Source organism: Eleutherodactylus coqui, chromosome 6, assembly GCF_035609145.1.
Source record: "Eleutherodactylus coqui strain aEleCoq1 chromosome 6, aEleCoq1.hap1, whole genome shotgun sequence".
Taxonomy (NCBI): Eukaryota; Metazoa; Chordata; class Amphibia; order Anura; family Eleutherodactylidae; genus Eleutherodactylus; species Eleutherodactylus coqui.
The window spans coordinates 142,021,774-142,045,403 of record NC_089842.1 but is presented as its reverse complement, the minus strand read 5'-3'; the positions used below and the strand labels follow the sequence as shown (position 1 = coordinate 142,045,403).

The window sequence follows — 23,630 nt, the reverse complement described above, 5'->3', positions numbered from 1 at the left end:
AAGCACTACTCGCTCGAGTAATGTGCTTTATCCGAGTATCGCTGTGCTCGGGTCTAAAGATTCGGGTGCCGCTGCGGCTGACAGGTGAGTCGCAGCTGGGAGCAGGGGAGAGCGGGCGGGAGAGAAGGAGAGAAAGATCTTACCTCCGTTCCTCCCGGCTCTCCCCTGCAGCTCCCCGCTCCGTGCCGGCACCCGAATCTTTAGCCCCGAGTACAGCGATACTCGGATAAAGCACATTACTCGAGCGAGTAGTGCTTATCCGAGTACGCTCGCTCATCTCTAATTGTAAGCCAATGCATCAGAGAGACAGCGTATATCGGCCAGGCGTGAAAACCCGGTCGGTATACGCCCTTGTGAATAAGCTCTTCGGTGCATTTATTATTAACAAACATCAAACAGGGAATTTTAAGTGGATTCAAAGTGTTTCTGCAGTGGAAAATCTACAACTGCAACAATATTTGCGGATTATGGTGTCGTTTTTATGATACTCATTGATCTCTATGGCAGATCCACACGACATGAATAAGACCTGCTGCGGATTTGCAAACTGCAGCGTTTTTCTAATTTCACGCTTTTCCACAGCAGAAAAAAAATCTGCGGAGGGGATTTGTAAAACCGCATTCGCTTGTCTTGTGTTGTAAACGCTGCTTTTACCGGCTATGTGAAGACGGACTAAACGCTGCAGACTTTCTGCGCACAATCCTGCAGTATTTACACTGGATGTACCTTTAACGTAACATTATGCATGGGAAATTCTAGATTCCTTTTGTCTGATACACATTGAGCCGCCACCTTTTTATTGGCCTGATCAGCGAATCATCTGTGTCCACCTATGTTTTATAGATCTGCTAAACCAATGCAGCTCCTATCTGGTAAATGTGGATTTTCCACACATCCTCCTCTTTGCAGAACTGCAAGTCTCAGCAAGTCTGCCATGTCGTCGACTTTCTAATCTGCATGTTGTTCCAGTGTGGGAGTTACATTGTACTGCAGCTCCACTACTTGTAGAACCAGACTGCCACTTGCAGGATGACTCCCACTGTATGCATATGCCCTCCCTGGTAGGAGTAACTGCAGGCAGCCAGTGAGCTGTGGAGGAGGCAGTTCTGCTTTGTGAATCATTCAACAGAGGGTGAAGTCCTAAAGTTTGTAGTTTACATTGTATAGCAGGGACCGAGGCAACTGCATTGCTGAAATTCATCCCTTCTCAAACACCCATTGTTACCAGGACATTTGTTATTCTCCGGTGAGTATATAATAGTTTATTGGATGCTTCTGCATATTGTAGATCTGACTTGCTTGATACTTTAGCACCAATGCCCATGTGTCTGTGTATAATGAATGGTGTAACAATGTGTTCATGCAATAGAAGTCTACACTGTATGTTTGCATTTTCTACATAAAGTTAAGTAAACTTTTGCCATAGTAAAAGATAGGTAAAAATCACTACATTTATGGAAAAACTGTTTGTTTTCTATCAGGAAGGGAGTTATCTTTATCATAATGATACATTGTGTTTATTGTAACTTGTTTCAGTGTTGATACAACTACCTAATCATGTATCTTCAAATGTCCATAAATATAATATAGCTGCCAACTTAAGTGAGGGGAGTCCAAGACACCTCTAATACTCAGAGGGAGGGGGGATTAACAAGAGAATGGGCCAAAGAAATCCAATACAGCCAATTCATTGTAGCCCCCTAACAGTGGATACCAAAAGGGGTATGACAACCCCAAAAATATTAGATTGTTAGGGGACCCAATGTATAAAGGATCTGTCTACATCCATCTAATGTCTATGGGAGGATACAATATTTGTCCTCGTCAGCTTCTTCTAACTTGTAGGGTCCGCATAAGAATTTGAAGCTTGGAGCTGGGTCATTACTGTTAGTGCACAGACTTCTTCAAACCAGATTTTAAGAAAACCTCAGACCTCAAGACTTGTGAAATACATTTACACAGCCCGTAAATGATGATGTGAGAACCTGCAGACCAGCGAGTGTAGCTGATGGATTAATTATTCAGATGGTTTAATGAGTTATACAATATACTGTTAGCAAACATTTGCCTTGGAGATACTTGTAGTGAATGTGGCTCCTTCTGCAAAAACTGATAACGAAAGGCTTATGATATCTATGATATATTTGTAGAAGGAACTAACACATACTCCAATGCTATAGCAAGATATATTTAGTTTATCTGGAGTTTCCTATTGCTAAACATCTGTTTGATATGTTGCTGTCCTTCTGAAAAAAGGAGGCCTGCTATCAACTGTGAACATTTGCACTGACAGCTAAAATTTTTGTTCTGTTTTACTTTAATGGCAAAGTTCAGTTTGAGTACTAAAGGCCATTTAACGGGCAACTGGATTGTTAAAAATTCTTCTATTAACACTTATTTGGCTGGAGAGCATGTACCTGAGTGCTAGAGGGTGACAGGAGAGGACGCCCCCTAGCTGCTCTGCCTTGGCCTGGTTATTTTATTATAGAATAGGCAGAGCTGCAGTATAAAACATTGTGGATTACCCAAGCAGCAACCTGAGTCTCTGATAAAACAGTAGGTGGGTTTAAGAATATCTCTGACCCTAACAGACACTTCAGAAATACAGTAAGTCTGAAGTCACTAATTAAAGTTGTGTCCTAATGAAGCAATGCTAAAAAGACGGTCGCTACTATAAATAATAAACTGCAGGTTAAGCACTTCCCCATAGCAAGCAGCTTTCATTTTTAATATTTTTTAGGGATGTCTGTTACGTATTTTTAGTGCTATAAGCCGAATGTAGTGTACAATGTGCAATGTTAAGTGGAATCCATAGATATCTTTATTTCTCTTCTGCGTGACTGCACCGTACAGATATTAGCCTTATGTTTATCCTGTGCCATTTGTAAATTAATGTTGAACCGTCCGATGAGTGGTCCACCGCTGACTTCAGTCCAGGCTCTCTCTGTCCATAGTGCTTGAAAAACTGTCCCTTTTTATCCTTAGTGACGGCTCCAGCACTGTGAGTCCTTCTTGGTCAGGACTGATTCCAAATGCATGCGCCATTGTCAATGTGGTGCAAGTGCGGTAATGATGGACCATATGAAATCTGCAGCAGGTGGAGCTAGAAAGAGGTGGTTTTTCAAACACTAGTGGCTGTGGTAGACCGACCACTGGATGGTCCAATGCTAATTTAAATATGTCGCAGGATAAATATAAAAATGGTAATATGTAGATGGTGGAGTCATGCAGAACAGAAATGTCTATAGCACAAATAATAAGTATCAGACTTCCTATAGGCGGTTGTCTAAGACTAAGGCCTCATGTCTACCATGTCTACGGGTGCCCGCAGCGAAATCTGATCCTGCCCGTGGTCGGTGACCTATGTCTGCAGGCGGTGGCATCCGCGTGGATCTCTATTCTTCCGGGACATCTGTACTGTGGACGGTCCGCACGGCTCACCATCGGACATGCGTAGCACAGATTTTTATTTTATAATCTCCTGCTCTTCCCGCGGAATCCACGGCCCGTCCACAGCTGACACTGGAAGTTGTCCATGCGGGAACCGCACTGAAATGGAGCATGCTGCAGTTTGATTTCCACATCAAAAGATCTGCAAATCAAGTCTGCATGCTTTAATTCAGGTGCGGATGCCTATGTTACCCTATGGGCAGCTTCAACTGCGGATTATCCACGTGGATTCCGCAATTCAAATCCGCCCGTGGACATTGGGACGTTATTAGTGTATCTTGATGCCACCAGGAAGTCCTGGTGGAGTCAAGATTGACAGTGGGGTGACGCCCCCTGTACGTGATTGGCTGCTTATCAGCTTGGCCTGTAGGTCCTGGAAGGCCACTTAGCATTCAGCAAAGCCGGGACGTAGCCGAGAGGAGTTGGCGGCCGGCCGGGTGTCCTGATCGTGGAGCAGCACATGCGTGCCCAGCGGCCACTTTGGCAGTGAATGAGCGGGGGAGAGGCTGGCAGGGAAAACAAAGGCTGCGGTGGATTTGCGCCGTGAACGAGGCGTATATTTATGTTTTTTTCGTTCACAATTGCTGTGCAATTGCGTGCGCATAAAACCACGCTAGAACAATGTCATGCTGTCATCAGTGACCCAGCCCATTGTAATCCCCTATAAATGTGCGGCGTGACGCTATTCTCTGGTGCTTCTGGTACTTTCCAGGTTTCTGAGAGAGTAGCTGAGTTTGGAGACGTCTGATGACGAGAATATTCCTTTGCTTTGTTTGCTGTCATGCAGATTTGGCCAGTCACATGAGATAGCGGAGGTTGTTCCTAGAAGGAGGAGGTTCGGGGTTTATCCTCTGTTGTCCCAGAGTGCCGACCTCTGCTCAACTAAATTGATGATCATCTCCATCTTCACTTGGTTGAGCACTCTTCGAAAATGAGATGATCCTATACAATCTCCAAAATGTCTGTCGTCTCTTTTCTTGTAATTAGCTGAAACTTTTATAGCGTCCTGACAGGTGGCTGCGCAATTACGCCTTTTTTTTCATGCATGTTCATGCATACTGCACAGCCCTATAGACTCCTATCGGGACCCTTGTGTGCAAATGCACCCCAAAATAGAGCGTGTCATGTGCAAATACGCCCATGGGAAGGAACCCCTAAATGTTATGGCTGACTGGTGTATCACCAGTTTTGTACATATTTAGTACATGTAGGTCATATTCATATAAAACCTAAGAACTCTGTGGATATATCAGTTTTGTAGTCTTAAATGTCCTTGTAAGACTGCAGACTACTACACTTCTGTGTTACGGCCCAGGCTTTTAGTCTGCACTAGTTTTATTGCATGAGGCCCTTTGTGTTCTGCATTTTTCCGTATGTTGAGCAGCAGATGTTTTCTCTTTATTTGCGCATATCTGTGACAGGGTGGGGGATTTCACTGTTGGCTGTCCGTCTTCACATTCATTCAGCATTGCTAGGAAAATAGCGATGGATATGACACATGTTATTATCTGCCTGTAGCGCTGAAGCGACTCGCTCTTAAAGGAACCATCACATCTGGATCATGCCTTACCTGAACCAGGACCTGTTGGCAATCAACTAATAGCAGCAGGTTTGCAGTTGCTGATGGGGGTGTCACACGTGGAGAACACCCCTCTATGATGTCTATATGTCCTAATTGCCCAAATTAATGTAGACCTTTAAATTCTGGGAATTGCTAGATCCATAGTATTTCACAACACATCTTCTGACTAACAAATTCCAGTATTGTGACAGGAAGCCATATTGTCAATATAAGGCTCTGTTCACTTCATGTTTTGATCTCTATCCAGGGGTCCCGTTACAGTGTACATTAAAATCCTAAAAATGGAACCCATGGATGGAGACTGGACAGAATCTCAAGTATTATCAGTCAATAGGTCTCAATTTTGTCCGGTTTCCATTATTTGTCTTATTCTGTTTTGGGAAGAAAAACGCAATCAACCACGCGTTTCTTTCTGGTAAATAATAGCGTAAATGAACAGAAACTTGCCAAAATGGAGATCCATGTTTTTTCCTATTTTAAAAATACACTGTGACAGGACCCCTCGATGGAGTCCAAAACATGATGTGGACAGAGCCTAATTTATCTCCCTTCAACGTGTTAGTGGTGTCATCATCAGCATTTGCTAGTGTGCTTGGACTGTTAGTCTGGAGAGCACCAACTTCCACGAGTGATGTCACCTTGTGCTTGATGTCATTGCCTTGAGCCCCTCCTTATCCTCTGCACAGTGTTGGTTGATGTCATCAGCATTGTAGAATGGTTTTAGATAGTTTAGTAGGTTCATAGATGATGTTGTCTAAGCTACATGTTGTGTTGACTTCACCTCCTGTTGTGACATTTCTCTTGAGTCAAGGTTGCTAGGAAAACTGATTTAAACCAGATGCCATGGAAAAGTTTACTTGTGAGAGCAACAGCTAACGTTTGTGATTCATTGGTGCATGCCTTAATAATACGCGGAATTTTAGATGATTATGTATATTAGTCATAGAATTCTGATACACGGGTGAGCAGAAATGGCATTATGGCTGAACTGGAGACTTTGATGCTTTCTGTTTAAAGGATTTTTTTTATGTAAGACATTAATGTATAACAGTTTGATACACCATTAGTACCTGATAAGTGGGAATCTAACCCCCTGCACCACTGATGTCAAGATATAGAAACATCTCAAGTGAATCTATAGAGTAATGACACTATACATTATGACTCTATAGATATACACCGATCAGCCATAACATTAAAATTACTTAATCTTGCTTAATTGCTTAATCTTTCAGGTAAATTTATTACACCACCGCCAAGCTAGGTAGTCATTTTATCAACCTCGGAAGGATGGTCATGAGTGAGACTTAGGACTGTATTTCTGCTGCCTTAGTACTCTGTGCCACATGGGGCTAGATAAACTGCCTATTTCCACCTTATGTAAAGACCTAATACTTATAAATATATACATTGATGTCTCTACATAATAGGAGTAACAATTTCTCACTAATCAATATTACTTAAAGACCCTGTCCATGTCTATTCTTGTTCTACTTATTTCAGCAGTGGACTCTGCTTTATTAGGATGCTGAGCCAGATGAAAAAAAAATAGTAAAAATAAAGGATACCCAGCCTTGATGGTAGACTGGGTGCCATGTTGATAAAAGCACGGCGCCCAGTCGAATGCCAGATAGCTGTCAAAAAGATACCACCCTACGTGCGCATCACCACCAAAACAGTGCGCATGCGCTCTGTGCCGTGGTTTAATTAACAGGCCCGCTAAACCCATTAGGTTCTACTACCTGCTCAGGGGCACTGCAATTGGGAGCCCTTGTGGACTAATTATTCCTGGGCTGGTGGTGGAAATGTGTAGTGTTTATCGAGTCCTATGAAAAGTGAATATCAGCAGTCTCAAGTTACTGATTAGCTGGCTGAGCTATCCATCATCCAGCCAACCCTTCAGCTAAACAGCAGCAGAGAGATGTTTAGCTCGTGATCACAAGGTCTAAATGAAACACGAATGTGTCTGCGAGTGCATCATGTGATCCGAGATTGACATTGTAATATCACCCCGGAACTGAGACTGAGACACTAGCGGTGTTGTGACACATAAGATAAACACTGGAATGGCTGAGTATACATGTTTACTGTCATGCGGAGAGGTGATAAACTGCGAAACACCTTTGGTTCTGGGAACAAAGGTTTGAACATACTGAAATCCAAATTGTGTGATCTGATTTCAAAAAAGGTAGTTGGGATGCCCCCAGTAAGCATTAGATTGTTGGGAGATTGGGTTCTGTTTCAAGTCTTCATTAAGCAATTGATCCCAATTGGGTAATCCTTCTCTATTGACATATATGCTGGTATGAAGACCTATAAGTGTATAGCTACAGCTGTTGCATCTGCGTTCAAACCTATCGCCCCACTATCATTAAGATAATATAAGGCAAGATGGATGGAGAAATGTATAACAAGTGCAGTGGTGTTCAGTGCTCATCGGTGACCTACATTGCTAAAACGTCGCACATTAGTAGACACAAAGATTCCAAAACTGATCTTATGGAAAAGCAACTTTGTTCAAATGTCATAAACCAAATATCCGGTGTAGATAGGTGTGAACGCTCTCATGAGGTCAACAGATGAGAAAGAGTTATATGCATCATCAACCCAACAGTTCCTGTTTCCGCGTCGCTGATGGTTTCCTGTTCTTTATCTTTACATATAAATTGCATCAGAGTTTTTCGATGCTTTTCTTAACTTTTTCTTAACTTTTCTTTCTATCGTTACACAGGCCAGATTAGCAGTGGATAAAAACACATATTCCGCATGCAACGATCCAGTGTAGATTAACCCAATTTATTCTTGAGTATTAGAGAACTGCATAAACAGCATTTACCTTAAATACTTCTATTATTATTGGAATTTCCATCTTTCTAAAGCGACCCAGAAATACAAGAATTAAGATAAGTTCAGTTGCAATGTCATAATGATATCCAAATTATTGTGCTTTACAGTGCCCAAATGACTCCAAAATAACACCACCACAAGTGCAACAAACAGAAATGGAACACATAATCGTCTCATTCAGTACCAAGTAACAGTGCCCAAATAATACCAAACCTTTATGTACAGTACATGTGAGATGACCTGTCATGGGCGAAGTTTACTTGAAATGTGGATGAGGTGCTGATGGTCTCATAAGGAGGCAGCAGGGTATATGTCCCTTTTTCCATGCTCTAATCTGCATATAGCCTGCTTGTTAGGTAACATTGGGGGAAATCTATCAGCTGTAAGTCTCTTGATAAATTTGTCGCATTTCATTTCAGCGCACTTTGCATTTAGACCGGTATTTGAAACCTCGTTATTAGGGCCCTTTTACACGGAATGATTATTGTTCAGATTCTGGCTGGACTGAAGGAATCTGTATGATAATCGTTCATTTTAAATTCCTGCGAGCGACTGAACAACGAATGATAATTCATTTGCTTATCGTTTATCATTAAGTTTCTGCAAGCATAATTAGGGATCATCCTGTGTAAACAGGCAGTCGTTCCTCTATGAACGACTGCCTGTTCACTGTGAATGGAGATGTGTGGGCGGAAGCAATCTCTGGTCACTCTACCTCCATCATGAGGGATCATTGCTCCTTTCTCAAAGCACCCGACAGTAAAAGGACCCTTTGTAAATTTCCCCCATAGTTTCTCTTGCCTGTCCATCTACTCTAAAACAATGGCACACAGCAGCATCTAATCAGTGTCGTGTGTGATATTATAACTTGGTTTTGCATTCAGCCTCATTAAAAAAACATAACAAGCACTGCGAACCTGCAAGGTATAAAAACATGGATTTTCCATTTGTAAAGCTGAAAATTTATAGGCCACAAGTGAGTCTCCAAGTTGAACATTTCTCTGGAAACTGGGTCAGATTTTCAGCATTTTTGCTGAAAGAACAATGATTACTATATGAGCTCGGTTTACAGTTCTCAGGTAAATGTGCCACAAATCGCTAGAGGGAAGCTGTACAAAAATACAGCCTAAAAAAGCAGCCGCACCCCAAAAATGAGCATCATGATCATCGGACTTCTCTCTCAGACCCTCTGTGGTTGGCTATTCTTACCAAGGGACTGTACCCTAATATTAAAGGGGTTGTCCCGCGCCGAAACGGGTTTTTTTTTTTTTCAACCCCCCCCCCCCCCCGTTCGGCGCGAGACAACCCCGATGCAGGGACTTAAAAAAAAAACAGCACAGCGCTTACCTGAATCCCGCGCTCTGGTGACTTCTATACTTACCGGTTGAAGATGGCCGCCGGGGTCTTCTCCCTCCGTGGACCGCAGCTCTTCTGTGCGGTCCATTGCCGATTCCAGCCTCCTGATTGGCTGGAATCGGCACATGACGGGGCGGAGCTACACGGAGCTACACGGAGCCCCATAGAGAACAGCAGAAGACCCGGACTGCGCAAGCGCGTCTAATTTGGCCATTAGACGGCGAAAATTAGACGGCAACCATGGAGACGGGGACGCCAGCAACGGAACAGGTAAGTGAAAAACTTTTTATAACTTCTGTATTGCTCATAATTAATGCACAATGTACATTACAAAGTGCATTATTATGGCCATACAGAAGTGTATAGACCCACTTGCTGCCGCGGGACAACCCCTTTAATTATCAGCTGTCCATTTAATACATGATATATCAAGTCCACCTGAATGACAGCTGCTCCTTGGAGTGGTCCACCATTCGGGCCAGTAGCCGTAGGTCAGAAATCGGAGTGGTAATGTTTAAAGGGGACGATACCTTTCCTGGCAAGAAATGCAGAAAGTATGCTAGCCTGACCTTTGTTCTTTATGCTTGGCACACTTTAAAAATCTAGTTAATTGCAATCTGGCTAAAATCATCCAGCACCATAATGTAGCACTCTGGGGAACCAATTTAACAAAGTCTCTATATATATTGTTTTAAACTTTAGGGCAGCGCTATGGGGAACCAATAATTCATAAAGTTTATGTATATTGTAATAAACTTTATTCTGCATTAAATCTTTTATTGCCACTCCTTCACACAAAATATAACCTTTGCACACAGTTTGGATTTGCCATATCCACCATGGGATTTTTAGAAAATATGTGGCATCAGTCAGGAGATGAAACTCGGATTTCTGCCACAAATTGATCAGCAGGTCCTAAATGAATCCTCATCATGGCTTGAAAGTTTGCTACAATTGTGCGTATAGGAAATCCTCTAAGCAAACTGCACGGACTGAAGACAGATTATACATTTTATCTATCCTTTTCCACCATGGAGTTTCTCTGTATAAATAGCAATTTTGTCATATAATTATATTATTACAAGATCTGATAATAACATGCAGGCATTTGCTGAAATCCAAAACTCAGCAAAATCTAGACACAGGCTGTGCTAAAACAGTCTATTCCCATGCATGTATTGGCAAGTGGGTAAAGGTTGGAGATGCACCCAACTTAAAATAGCCAGGGGCATGGAAAAAGTTATTCAAAGTCCAATGCATTATGAGTCATGGAGTCCGTCATGGAGCTGTGACAATATGCAATCAGTTATCACATAGCTTGCCAAACTGTGTACAAAGGAACTATTTAGAATCAGTGCAAAACTTAAAACGTGGAGAGAGTTTACAGAGTTATAACGGGAAGCAGATTTATTTGTCTGAGATGTGGCATTCATTTGATGCCACCAAGTTGTACACTCAAGTTGTAAAAAAAATCTGTTCAGGCCTTTCTACACATTAGATAACTGTTAGTGGATCCTGACATTGGAGGAATGAGGGATTGGGCGAGTTGGATTTCAATGCGTATTACAATTCCCATTAGGAATGACTAATAGTACTGATTGAACAGTGTTTATGTAGTTGATATGCCTCATTGACAAAAACAATGGTGACCTAGTTAGTGATTAGTTCATAAATTTCCTGAAGGAATAAGGGTACATGCACATGGGCTTTTTTCTGTCTACCGGAAGATCGTTCCGAAAATCAGATGGAGATAGTACCCATTCACTTGAAGGGGTGCATGCAGATGGCCTTGTTTTTACTCGGACGAATAGTCAAAGTAGAAAAAAATCCCAGCATGTCGTATCCTTGTCCAACTTTTAGACAAAAAAAGCAGATGTCAATGTGCAGTCTCCCGCACATTTGACAGTACACCGACAGGATGCCTGTGTGCTGTCCAATCGGAGTTGGTCCACGAATCTCGAATGCAACTTTTTTATCACCCGTGTGCATGTACCGTAACACAAAGCAGAGTTATCTTCTTAGAAATACAAATACTTACTAAAACAGACATGTCAGGAGAGAAGACCCCTGACTTCGCTATCCTGAGGATAGGGGATGACTTTGAGATAGAAGATAGTCTTGATGGTTGGACTTCCACCAATCCTGGAAATGGGGCTCAAGTATCTCCTAAAGTGATAGTAGTGGCGGATGCACATGCGTACTGCTGCTCTATTCATTTCAGTGGGATTGCTGGAGATAGTCGATCACTTGAACTTGTGCTGCGTTCCCACTGAAATGACTGGAGAGGCGGTGTGCATGTGTTACGGCCTCACCTCACTTCAGGACACACCAAAGCCTCATTCTCAAGATCGGCGAATGCCCCAGTAGTTGGATTCCCACCTAACTGAAAGTTACCCTCTATTCTGTGAATAGAGAACAGCTTTTAAACATTGCCCAAAAGACAAATTCTTTGGGGTGCTTTAAGGTGAATATTTCCGCAAGATGCACTGAAAGATTTCTGTTCCATTACCCGCATCTCTACATGCAGATTCTAGTGTGGAATTTTTCACGTCTTTCATTGCATCTTGTGGAAACATTCTGCTTGTTTGTCATGGGATAAAGTCAGTGTGGCTGGCTCCATAGTCCTGCAGCCCCACTGACTTTATCCCTTTATTTTTCATTCTCACCTCCATTTGCCTGGACAGGCTCTTCTTAGGTCCAGATCCTGGCGCTGCCAATATGTCAAGTGGGTGCTCGCTACTGCTAACTGTCAGTAGGTGACATTAGACTTGATTAATAAGTCTAACTTCACCAATTGACAGTGAGCAGTGTGAACCGCCCACTTGACACATACGTCCAGCTCCTGGTGCTGTCAAAGAAGAGCTCATCCGGGCGAACGGAGGGGAGTATGAAAAAAAATAAAGATAGAATCAGCAGGAACATAGCTGCAAAGCTATGCCGCCAGCCCCACTGACTTCATTCCATGATAGGTTCTCTTTAAAGGTGTTTTCTGATTTTAAGGAATTATTTAAACAGTTGACCATGCAATAAAATACCTAAGGAGGCAATATCTGTGCCTCTTCTCCTCCTGGGAAACAGCACAGTGGCTCCCGCAGCCCTTTCGGTCTGTTCTGAGAGCATCCTAGGGCCATTATCCCAGGAGTTTGGAATGGTGACGCTGCAGCCTCTGATCAGCGCTAATATGCGGTTTCCTGGGTGGAGAGTGGTAGCTTCTTTTGTTATTTCATAGCATGACCACCTGTTTAAAAAAAAATTTGTTGTACAACCCCTTTAAATACCATAGATTTTGTAGATTACACTGCATTTCATAAGGTATAGTGTTCGTTATGTGGAAGTAATAAGATAATATATTCACCTGTGAGTTCGTATTACTCATCCTATTAATGAATGCAGTTTTTACTTCCCTGCTGTAAACACAGTTTACAATGTGGAGCTTTAACTAGAAGATAAAGAGCTTTCTGTCACCCAGTGTGAGCTGTTTATGGTGCTAAGAGCAGTCTTTGTTGCCCAAAGAGGCCGCTTCCAGTCCTGGAGGCGTGAGGCAGGGAGTCACAATGTGCCTTAAAATAGCCCAAATCTCTTTAATGACGTGTTCAGCATTTTCTATCATTCTGTGAGCACTTTCTTAAAGTTGTGCTGGTGATACACATTGCAGCTGAAGACATATAAATGACTATTACAAGCACATGATGAGGATGCATCATTAAATAATCAAGTCTGTAATTTCAGGTCTCTGAGGTCATATGTAAAAAGTGCACGACTTATCATCCAACTATCATTTGCCAATAATGACAGAACCCCTGGATGGGATCGAAACGTGATGTGAACAGGCCTTGTGCAGCAAGTTCCTGCACCTCCTAGGGGATTACTAAGGGCAGCCAGAGTTTTATTTTCTAAGTTTTCTAAACTTTTGAAGTTATGTATCAAAAGACTGTAGCCTGGATTGCCATAAGGATTTACTAACAAGTTAACCAGAGCCATTTTTTTTTTACCTAAAACAACATGAAGGTAAATGGTGTATATTCACTTTAAGGCGCTAACCAGGTACAAATTTTGAGGGCAACTTGTGTTGTCATTTTGTAAAGGGTACATGTGTGGTCTGATTCCCTACAGACATTAACACTAACTTTGAGAGGAATGGTGTACAATACTGTGGAGAGCGATGGTCTGGACTAGTCATATGCTGTGAGGAACCTGCAGTGAACATTGTTTTAAGTCTCTTGGACCATGATTATACTGGTACCTTACTAGCACTGATATTTCAGGTGGACTTTTATGGGATTAGCTGGGATGCCAGCTTTGGCAGCCTGCGAGTGTGCAGAATCTAGATGCCCAGTTGCAGCACCTGTGGGCAAATATGCTGCAGGATACCATATGGAACCTGTATGCCTTCATGCCCACTCGTATCACACCCTGCATCCTAGCTAGAGGTAGTACAATGGGGTACTAAAGCCTGCATGCCCACCCGTATCACATCTTGTATCCAAGCTATAGGCGGCTCAACAGAGTACTAGAGCCTCCATGACCACCCGTATTACATCTTGTATCCAAGCTAGAGGTGTCCCAACAGGGGTACTAGAGCCTCTAGTTCTGCCCGTTTCACATCTTGTATCCAAGCTAGAGGCAGTACAGCAGGGTACTAGAGCTTCCATGCCCGCCTGTATTACATCTTGTATCCAAGCTAGAGATGGTACAACAGGGTACTAGAGCCTCTCTTTAAGGGGTCGGCTTTCTACAATATATTATCCTTTTGCTCTGATATCGTAATCCCTTACTTATATCAACATTACAATCACACAGAGAAAGTTTCATTCGATCCCAACAACTCCTTCTAGGTTCATTATTTTCATGCCAATGAGTGTATATATTTACACATTTTTTACTGTTTCTATGTCAGTATCTGATAACATAAAGCCCATTTATTGCTCTGCGCCTAGAAGTCATTAAACTTTCATAATTAAATATATACCTTTGACTCCTTTTAGTAATATTATGGTGTGTGGCAGCATTTTTTTATTTTAGATTTTTTATTTTAAGCGTTTTGCGATGTGTCAGGCTACCTGAAGTGTTGCTTAATCTATGAATTTCCGTTACATTACATTGATTTTCCTGTTGCTGTCATAGTAAGGCATTTTGTCTGATGCAACAGTTTATCATTTAGGGCCATCAATAATAGATCCCAGATGGATGTCTTTAAATATTTAATAAGCCGAGCACAATGGAATGTGTTATCTGGATACTTTTGTCGTCCTATAAGGAACACATATGCTGTAGAACTGGCAAAATATCTGTGATCGGGAGCACTTTCCATCTATTAAATAGATTTTTGCTGAAACCACTTTTTTATGCATCATAATGGCATTTTCCCACAAATAGCCCTCCATTGAAAAGCAGATGGCAATTATTTAAAATCTGCTGTCACTTTATTCTGAAAAATAATCAATATTAACCCCTTCTGAAACTGTAATACATACACTGTATGTCTCCAAGAGAAGATATATTGACTTATGACTGGCATCAGGCTTGTGCCTGCCCCACCGAGACAGGAAACTGCCTGTCACTGATTACCCAAGCTTCCGCACTTACAGACAACTTGTTTTTTGGGTTATGTTTTCCCTATAAGGGAGATCACTCTGTACAGTAAAGCAGTCGCCAGTTTGCTGTTTCCTAGAAAACTCTGATGGCATAACCAATAAAGCTTCCTTTGACATTAATCAACCTTTGGCCCCAGTGATACTCAGATGATCGGTCCTCAAAAGGCGGCTTACCATGCTGGAAAATAGCCTAGTATCAGGATTGTTTCTCCTTGATAAAAGAACAAACAAGGAAGAGCACAGGATGTACCATACCTGTCTGACAGGTGACGGTCCCACATGTCATATATTACTACCGTAAAAGTGCTTTAAACTGTCCAGCTTTAACCCTTTCCAATCCACTGTCTGACGTCTGAAGACATTATGATTTAAGGCTCTACAGCTCCAATGTTGCAAGACGTTCGTCGGGGTTCTCTTACTGTATATTGCCAGCCTCTCTGCTGTTGGAGTCTATCCAACGTGTCACCTCATGCAGTACTGGCCTTAGCCAGCATATAGCGCCATTGTATAATGGCAGAAAAAGAGTAAGCCCCCTAGGAAAACCAGAATACAATTTGGATTGGAAAGGGTTAAACGTTAACACCAAAATTTCCATTTTGGTGTTACAGAAACAGTGCAGCTTGCTGTGCTATATTGTTTCTGTAACTCTCATTAACTTCTATGGGAGTTTGAGTTCGCTCACTTGCGTATATGTCACCTGTGTATTAAGGCTTCATCACACAACCGTATTTGCACGTGTTTTTGCGTACATAGAATATACACATTCAAAGCACAGACAATAGAATTCATTGATTTCAATGGGTTTGTTCTCAGGACTATGTATTGTGCTCACATTTTGTGCACGCGGAAAAAAGTAGGAGCTGCTCTATTTTCCTGTGTATTTGCGCTCCAAGGGCCCCATAGAAGTCTATGGGATGTGCAGAAATACGCAGTCAATACTAGCGCAAATGTGCAATACGCTGCACAAGATAGCGGGGGAAAGAACACATCTGGACCTCAATAGGGTAAATAGCCTTCTAAATCAGGGCAGGGTTGTTTCGCGTGCACATGGGAACATGACATGTATGTGCAAAAAACACAGTGCTATACGCCAATATGTGTGCAAAAATGACTTGTTCATGCGGTCTAATATGCGGAACACATATTAGATAAGGGATAGATCCCTTAGGGAAATCACATAGAGCAGCCCAGCTCGGCTGTTTTCATACTCCCGCCAACCTCTGGCCACAGTATACCGCTGGGCCGTGGCCAGGAAGCTCAGATCTTGAGACAGGTGAGTTTCTCCAAGATCGGATCTGCACTTCTCAGACTTTTATGGCATATCACAGTTATGCCATAAAAGTTTGAATACCTATATTAAATATTTTTGTGTTGTTATATATTGATGGCTATTGAGATGTATTTCTGATTTCAAGTCTAAGACTTGGAAGACTTGAACGTGGTTTTTATAGAATCACTTCACTGAATATTTAATATCTTTCGAGACAAACAGTGATATCTTTCTGCTAGATCTCTTGGCAGGGGTTTATTGTAATGCTATGCTATGTATATGTTGAGTCTTTTGGCTTAGAGACTCCATGAAAAATGGCTCTGGAGTACAATAATGTGTGGATGGCTGAAGAGCTACAGATTCCAAATACTGTATGTAATGCTTATCTCTGAACCAGCGCTGTAATAATCGGGGTTAGACATCCAGCATCATTTTGATATGATGCTGGATTTCTAAATTGGACATTGATCCATTGATTCACATCAAAAGTCTCCATTCACCTATTGCTCTTCTTCCTGAGGCTATCTACACACAGTGTGCATGGCGATGCATGGCGTTTTTTGGTCAAAGACGCCTCCCATCTCTAAAGTAGCAGCCGTGTCGGAGGATTGGCTAGTGTTTCCCATTGTTTTCAATGGGAAACCTCGTATCACACTTGCATGCACATCGCACGCTGTGCGATGTATTTTGCTGTCTCATTGAGAACAATGGACGATGCGTTCCGAGGAATGCAAAAAGATAGGACGTTCCAAAGTTTTTTAACTGCACCACGATGCGGTGCGGGAAAGCATCGCTCATGTGTATGACCCCATTCAAAAGAATGGGGTTCGTATTCGTGTGAGATTTTTGGCTGTGTGAAACCGGCCTAAGTTTCACAGCAGTTCTAGTAGTTTTGTAATTCTGGAGTTTTATTTATGAACCTGATATGCCAAAAGTAACAGTGCCTAGATTGCTTCTAGACAGGAGAAGAATGCAATGCATGGATTTAGGGCAAAAACTGAAAAAAATGTGTCTTAAATGGCAATTTAAATACATTTTGTAAAATAAAAGGTGGCTCTATGAGTGCCTTCTGAAATATCTCTTTAAATGAAGAAAATACTTCTCACTTGCATCTCAAACCCTAATCTGTGGTTTATCGTGCAATATCCCTGGATCCTGGACAGTGTTAAGAGTTGAAGAACCTGGAACGCTTCCTTTGTAGGAGTTGTAACTCATGTGAGTTCATCCTAGGTGAATGTGTATGCTGGATGAGGAAAAGTTGAAATTAAGCAGTGAAATCGCTGTAATAGAAGAAAACGCGTCAACTAAGAGGTACATTTCTTTGTGGCAGAAGAAGGGGGATTTTAAATCTTTCGGTTGCCAGTGGATCTGGGAGACATTACACAGCAAATTGCTGCTGCTGACTCTGCAACTCGTGGACAGGATTTTTTTCTTGCACCATTGGAGACTTGTAAGACAAGACACCTAGCAATGTCCTCTATACAAGTAGTAAACAGCACTACTGGTTCTCTTTTCTTCCTTTACATTTTGTTAAACACTTTATCATCTCATATGCATATATGCTGAAAGATATTTTTTTTCCAAACCAGAGCTTTCAGGAAGTTGAGACTGGAAAATTTCTTTCGGGAGTGTTGCTTGCCAAGTGGAAATAAGAACCAGAGGGTTCAGAAAACACGTGTCCCCCTCTCCAATTTAGCCCTCCCTACTATTTTATTTTCCATTGTTCAGTAAAAGGCAAAAAGAGGCAGTGGAAAGCTGATCTATGTAGCTGTGATTAAATAGCTATGATCAGTAAGGTTAGACAGCTGTAAATCAAGCAGCAATGGGCCTGACCGAGTCTTCTAATCTGTATCGGAGGACTATGTATTATTATAATAATACATACATACATTACAGCTTGTTAATTTCAATACACCACAGTAAGTCAACTGAACATATTTTGTTCATACACTTTGTTCACAAGTGAATTGAGCCGTCATTTCCTCTAAGGGAATATGGCATCTACTTTTAAGTCTATAAGCTAAGCTTCTGGGCTGGAAGTAGATGACCTTTGATGTTCGAGGATGTAAGTTTTATACTTCTCTCACCTTCGTTCCCCACGGTGTCAGCGCCAGAAGCCGACGCTGAATTCATTGAGCGGCGCTGCTAACTAGTCCGCCCATTCCAAAATGACTAAACTCATTGTCGAAAATACCGAGCTTAATAAATTTTCCCCCTTGTGCCAATTCTGTGCATTTTTGTGCTGTTCAGAAGTCTTCTACCTCTCAGTGAGAATGGTTTAGTTTTATAATGCTTCTCTGAGTAAGAGAAGTTACTCTGTAATTGACGTGTAACACTTTTATTGGAGCACATATCACCAGTCTGTTACAATACACTCATAATCATATAATCTAGTCTTGAGACAAACATAATATCACAGTCTTTGCGTTTTTATAAGTCCGGTTTCACATCTGATGGAACCTTCGGCCAGAGAACCCATCACAGATCTAGCTCAAAATACCGGAAGAAAAAGCGCCGCGAGCAACTCTTTTTTTCCATCCAAAAGCTGGGTGGAAAGCAGACAGACCCCATTATAGTCAATGATGTCAGTCTGGTGCTGTTCGGTTCTGTCCAGAGAGTGAGCTGTTTGGTCGGTGGTATACCCCTTTCCTGCTCCCTGAACCGAGCAGGACAATCGAAACCCCAGTGCAGATGTGAAACCACCCTGTGGTTACTCAACAGTGAATATTCAACATTATGTTCTTATGCCTGCAAGGCAGATTTATCAGTACTAGTATCTGTAATGAACATAGACTTTGTGAGAAGAGAACCTGATATGTGACATACTCTTGTAACATTTCAGTTAAATCTTGCCAGAGAATAGAAATCAAGCAACAGACGTTCCTCATGGCTTAAACAAATAAATGCATCATTGTGTGCTGTTGTGCGGGATAATATATCCCCAGGTGTATGTAGCTTGAAGTCCTATGAGGACAATCAGGCGATTCTCTTGAGTGTCCTCAGAATCTCATGCTGCAACAGAGACTTGCAGAAAGCCAAGTCGATCTTTGTGACACATAGCTGACAGCACTGTGTGAACTATCAATTCGTTGGTCATAAGCGATGGAAGCATAGAACCACATTACAAATGCAACAGCTTTACATCCTCTATAGGCAGTTGCCTGAGCTCTTGAATGATTGACCAACAGTTGAGTTGTCATCATTCACATCTCATCTATTCCTCCTAATAGGCAAAGGTCTTGCATGTTCCACCATGATAGCATATTAAGCATCATGGGAGTTGACTAGTTGACCAAGTTGAAAAGTTGTATCTGAGTAGACCTTGAATTCGATCCCTGGAATTAAAGTTAAGTGCCATGACAGCTCAGTAGTTAGCATTGGTGCTTTGCACCCCAGGAACCATAGATTTATTTCTCTCCATTGCAAGAAGATTATATGTTTTCCATAGGATTGCATGGGTTTTGTTGTTCCATCCTTGACTCTCATTGTTGACTTTAGTGTGCATGCATTTGTAAGCCCAGCCACATAAGTGAGTATGTTCCATGTTAGGGTGTCAGATAGATAAGACAAGGAACACTCACTGTTTTCGATCCACAGCCGAAACTCAGGTTCATGCACAATGGAATTTTTAGTTAAAGTTAAATTATTTGGGTAATTGACCAACAGAAGTGTAGACTCCATTATTACCTTTACCATTGCCATTTATAACTCAATATGGAACTTGTGCCAGAGAGGAACGCTGGGGGATTACAGCTCTGAGACCTTATCTTCTGCAAGAACAGATTCCAATATTTTAGGTGCATGCTTTTAATTCAGTTAAGAAGGTAGCAGATAAGAAAAAAAAAGACAAAGATTAACATTCGTCTTGCAGAGAGATCAAAGGCTACTTTTAGTAGGTTTCAAAATTGCATGTGAAGTCTGCCCAACATATGTGTGTAGTCATGTGACTTCCTGTTATTCATTCATTGTATACTGACCTAACCATTACTAAAACTGAAGTCATTCGTATTTAGACTTCATGCTACATTTTAAGAAATATGGCTACTAAGACAGAATGGCTGCCTCCACTGCATAGAAGTAATAATAGACCCACTTAAGTTATGTTAATGACCCCAAGTCCTTTGTGATAAAAAAAAGGTACACATGATAATAAGGTCGCATAAAAACATAGTTTATTGAAAGCTGCTTTGTAAGGGCAAATATGATAATCCCATTACAAATCCACCGTGTTTTATCATATCTTTGCAAATGGTATAATTCTTACTAAAGCCAAATGCCAACATATACTGTATCTAACAATAATAGGCAAAAGGAAAACTGAATATCTGCCAAACAAAATGTAAAAGACCACAGGAGGGCAAGATAATCTTATGTACATAGCACTGCAAACACACATCCAATACCGTTATTGTAAGTTCTCCCATTATTTTTGCAGTCTTGTTCCAGTAAATCTACTCCTGCAATAAGAAAACATTTGAATCTCTTCTTATAAAACATCTTGAATCTCTTTTTTTAAAAAATAAGAAGCAAAAGAAGGTAAAATATGCTGCTCCATAACATACAAAGATCAAAGTAGCAGGGTCCTAACCAATCTGACCACAATGTATGTGGGTAAATTAGGGCATACAACCAATCTCTGTACTACAGAGCCAAAAGTTACTTTGTGTGCTGCAATATAGCGCTCTGTTCTGACTGGTATCAGACGGAACATGCCAGAATTTATTTTTCATTCATAAAAGAATCATGCATAAGGCAACATCTCCTTATTCCTTGCTATGAGCTCAGAGGCATGTGGGGTACAGTCTACATAGGGCTGACTACTGGCAACCATCAAAGTAGGTGACTGAGATGTATTATCTGTGTACTTTGTATATCTTATCTCCATCTGAGCCATTATCCCCACTTATGACATTGTGCTGTCCTGTTATCACTGGGCAGCTGCATGATGGATATTACTTAGTGTCACGTTTGGTATGACTAGTTAGCACGACCAGAGATGACAAGTTCCAGGTCCAAAGATGGAGTCAAACTGGTAGGCAAGTGATCCAGGCCTTTTTTGGAACTAACTAAGAGTATTTTAGCAAAGTGCAGATAAGAGTGGAGAAATTTGTGAGCTAGTTTAACAGAACTGCCCAGACAGGTTGCTCAAGCGGAGCACCCGTCATGAAAAGGGCAACCCCCACTTCAGAAGTGAAGTCAAGAACCAGTCCAAAAACTAAACTATGGAGACTTAGAAACCTTAAGTACGAAATTGACTGTGGGGGTGCATTCATCCAGGCATATGCGTATTTCAGTTCGTGAATATGCTGTTGCCTACTGGCAATCTCTTTACGTGCATAAATATGCAGAGTAAAAAAAACACATGAAATCCCATGACCCTAATTTTGGTCAGGTGTTCTAGTATAGGGTTATTCATTGGATAGCTTGTTTTTTTAAAGCATTTAACTGTTATGTGGGTTTAAATGCAATGAATAAGGACATGTTGCACGTCTTAAACACATTTGTGAAGGGATGTCATCTTTTGGATTTTAAAGGTCTCTGCTAAAGTATTTCTGTTTTCTATAATAAAGTACTTTCATCTACTATCTGTGGAAATTGATATTTTCCTTGTCCCCACTGGTAGTGTAATGAAAGTTTAACCCTTTCCAATCCACTGTCTGACCTCTGAAGACATTATGATTTAAGGCTGTATAGCTCCGATGTTGGAAGCTCCGTCCTTGGGGTTCTCTTACTGTATATTGCCAGCCTCTCTGCTGCCAGAGCCTATCTAACGTGTCACCTCATGCAGTACTGGCTTTAGCCAGCATATAGCGCCGTTGTATAACGGCAGAAAAAGAGTAAGCCCCCTAGGAACACCAGGATTGGAAAGGGTTAATGACCTCAAGGCCCAAGAGCAATAAGTATACTTTGTTATGAGATACTGACGTACCAAATGATGTTACAGCTAGGAAAAAGACAAAAATGTGTGTATATATACACTTATTGGCAACAAAATCAAGCACCAAGAAAGAGCTTGTTGGAATCAAATGAAACTCTTTATGTGTGATTGTAACGTTGGTGTAAGTGATTACAATATCAGAGCAAAAGGAGAATTTATTGAGGAAAACTGAACATTTGAAGAGAGGCTCTAGTATACTGCTGGGCTGCCTCTAGCGGCATGAAGGCATACTGGTTCCGTATTGCATCCTGCGGCATATGGTCCCCATTTGCTGTAACTGAGCCTCTAGATCATGCACACTTGTAGGCAGCGGACGTTGATGTCCCAGATGGTCCCATACTTGTTCTATTGGCAATAAATCTGGCAACCAGGCAGACCATGGAAGTGCGAAAATGTTGTAGAGATATTCCTATGACATCCTTGCTGTGTGCGGCTTAGCATTATCCTGCTGGGAAATGCCTCTTGGAAGCCGCCAGGAGAGGAACACATGTGCTTGCAGAATGTCCTGAAGATATCGCTGAGCTGCAATTGTCCCTCGTAACATTACTAGGGGTGACCGACTGTTGTATGTGACGGCCCCCCAGACCATAACACCAGCAGGGAGGGCAGTGTGCCGCTCAATAGTAAAGGCAGGATTGAGGCGCTCAACCCGAGGTCTCCAGACACGTTGTCAGTGCCCAAGCTAAACCTGGCTTACTCGCTGAAGACAACCCAGTTCCACTCCCTAGCAGTCCAGTTTCCTTGGTCATGACAGCACTGCTAACGGAGGCGATGGTGGGTGGGTGTCAAAGTCCGTACATGTAATGGGAGCTGTAAGACCAAATGTCCTTTAACCTGAAAATGCTTTCAACAGACACAGGGGCTGTAACAATGGTGCCACCTGTCTCTGGATGGCGGAAAACAAAATAGTTGCAGCTGCACATGCTTGTTGGCCAATCAGATGATACTCTCTACTGGTGGTCTGTGGACATTATCCTGAGCCTGATCAACTTGTGTCCCATAGGTTCCAACACCTTCTAACAGTCTGGTGAGAACAGTTCACATGTCGGGCAACTCGTTGAAGCAACCATCCAGCCTCTTGCATTCCAACTATACGCCTCCTCTCAAAATCTGTTAACTGGGCAAAATCTCTTTGATTGCGTCGTAGAGGTGTCTAGTGGTCAACAAGCTCTAGACAAGCAGAAAAAAGAGGTCCACTACACACAAGGAGCCTCTGAGAGCCTTTTATAGGCTAAGGCTAGAACCACTTTTAGGACCTCAGGTGGCGAGACTGTTCATCTAATCACACCACAACTCTAATCATTGGCTTATCTGCCTGAGATGTAACTGCATGCCGAGTTTTGCAGCAAAATGACAACTCCTTCTAGGGGCTTCATTTTCTGTTGACAATGTACTTATACACACACATAACAATTGCATATTTTTGTGGTCATGACCTTAGACTTTCTCAATTTGCTTCTCCTATTTCTCCCCTCTAATTCCCCTTGTCATAGAATTACAAATATTTTTCAGCCGTTTTCTGCCTGCTTTTTATGTCTTTGGCTCAGTTTTATACTAAAGCTACATGATGTCTTGAGCAGTCTTCCTGTAGTT

At 41.8% G+C, this 23,630-nt stretch overlaps 1 protein-coding gene across 1 annotated transcript in view; it reads left to right on the top strand.

Moving 5' to 3' along the window:
• The first annotated feature begins 1,039 nt into the window (after positions 1-1,039).
• CD37 (CD37 molecule) overlaps positions 1,040-23,630 on the top strand; it is a 72,520-nt gene continuing 49,929 nt past the window's right edge. The window contains exon 1 of the mRNA XM_066607767.1: positions 1,040-1,246. The gene's annotated coding sequence lies outside the window, so the exon portion shown is untranslated. The remainder of the gene's footprint in view (positions 1,247-23,630) is intronic.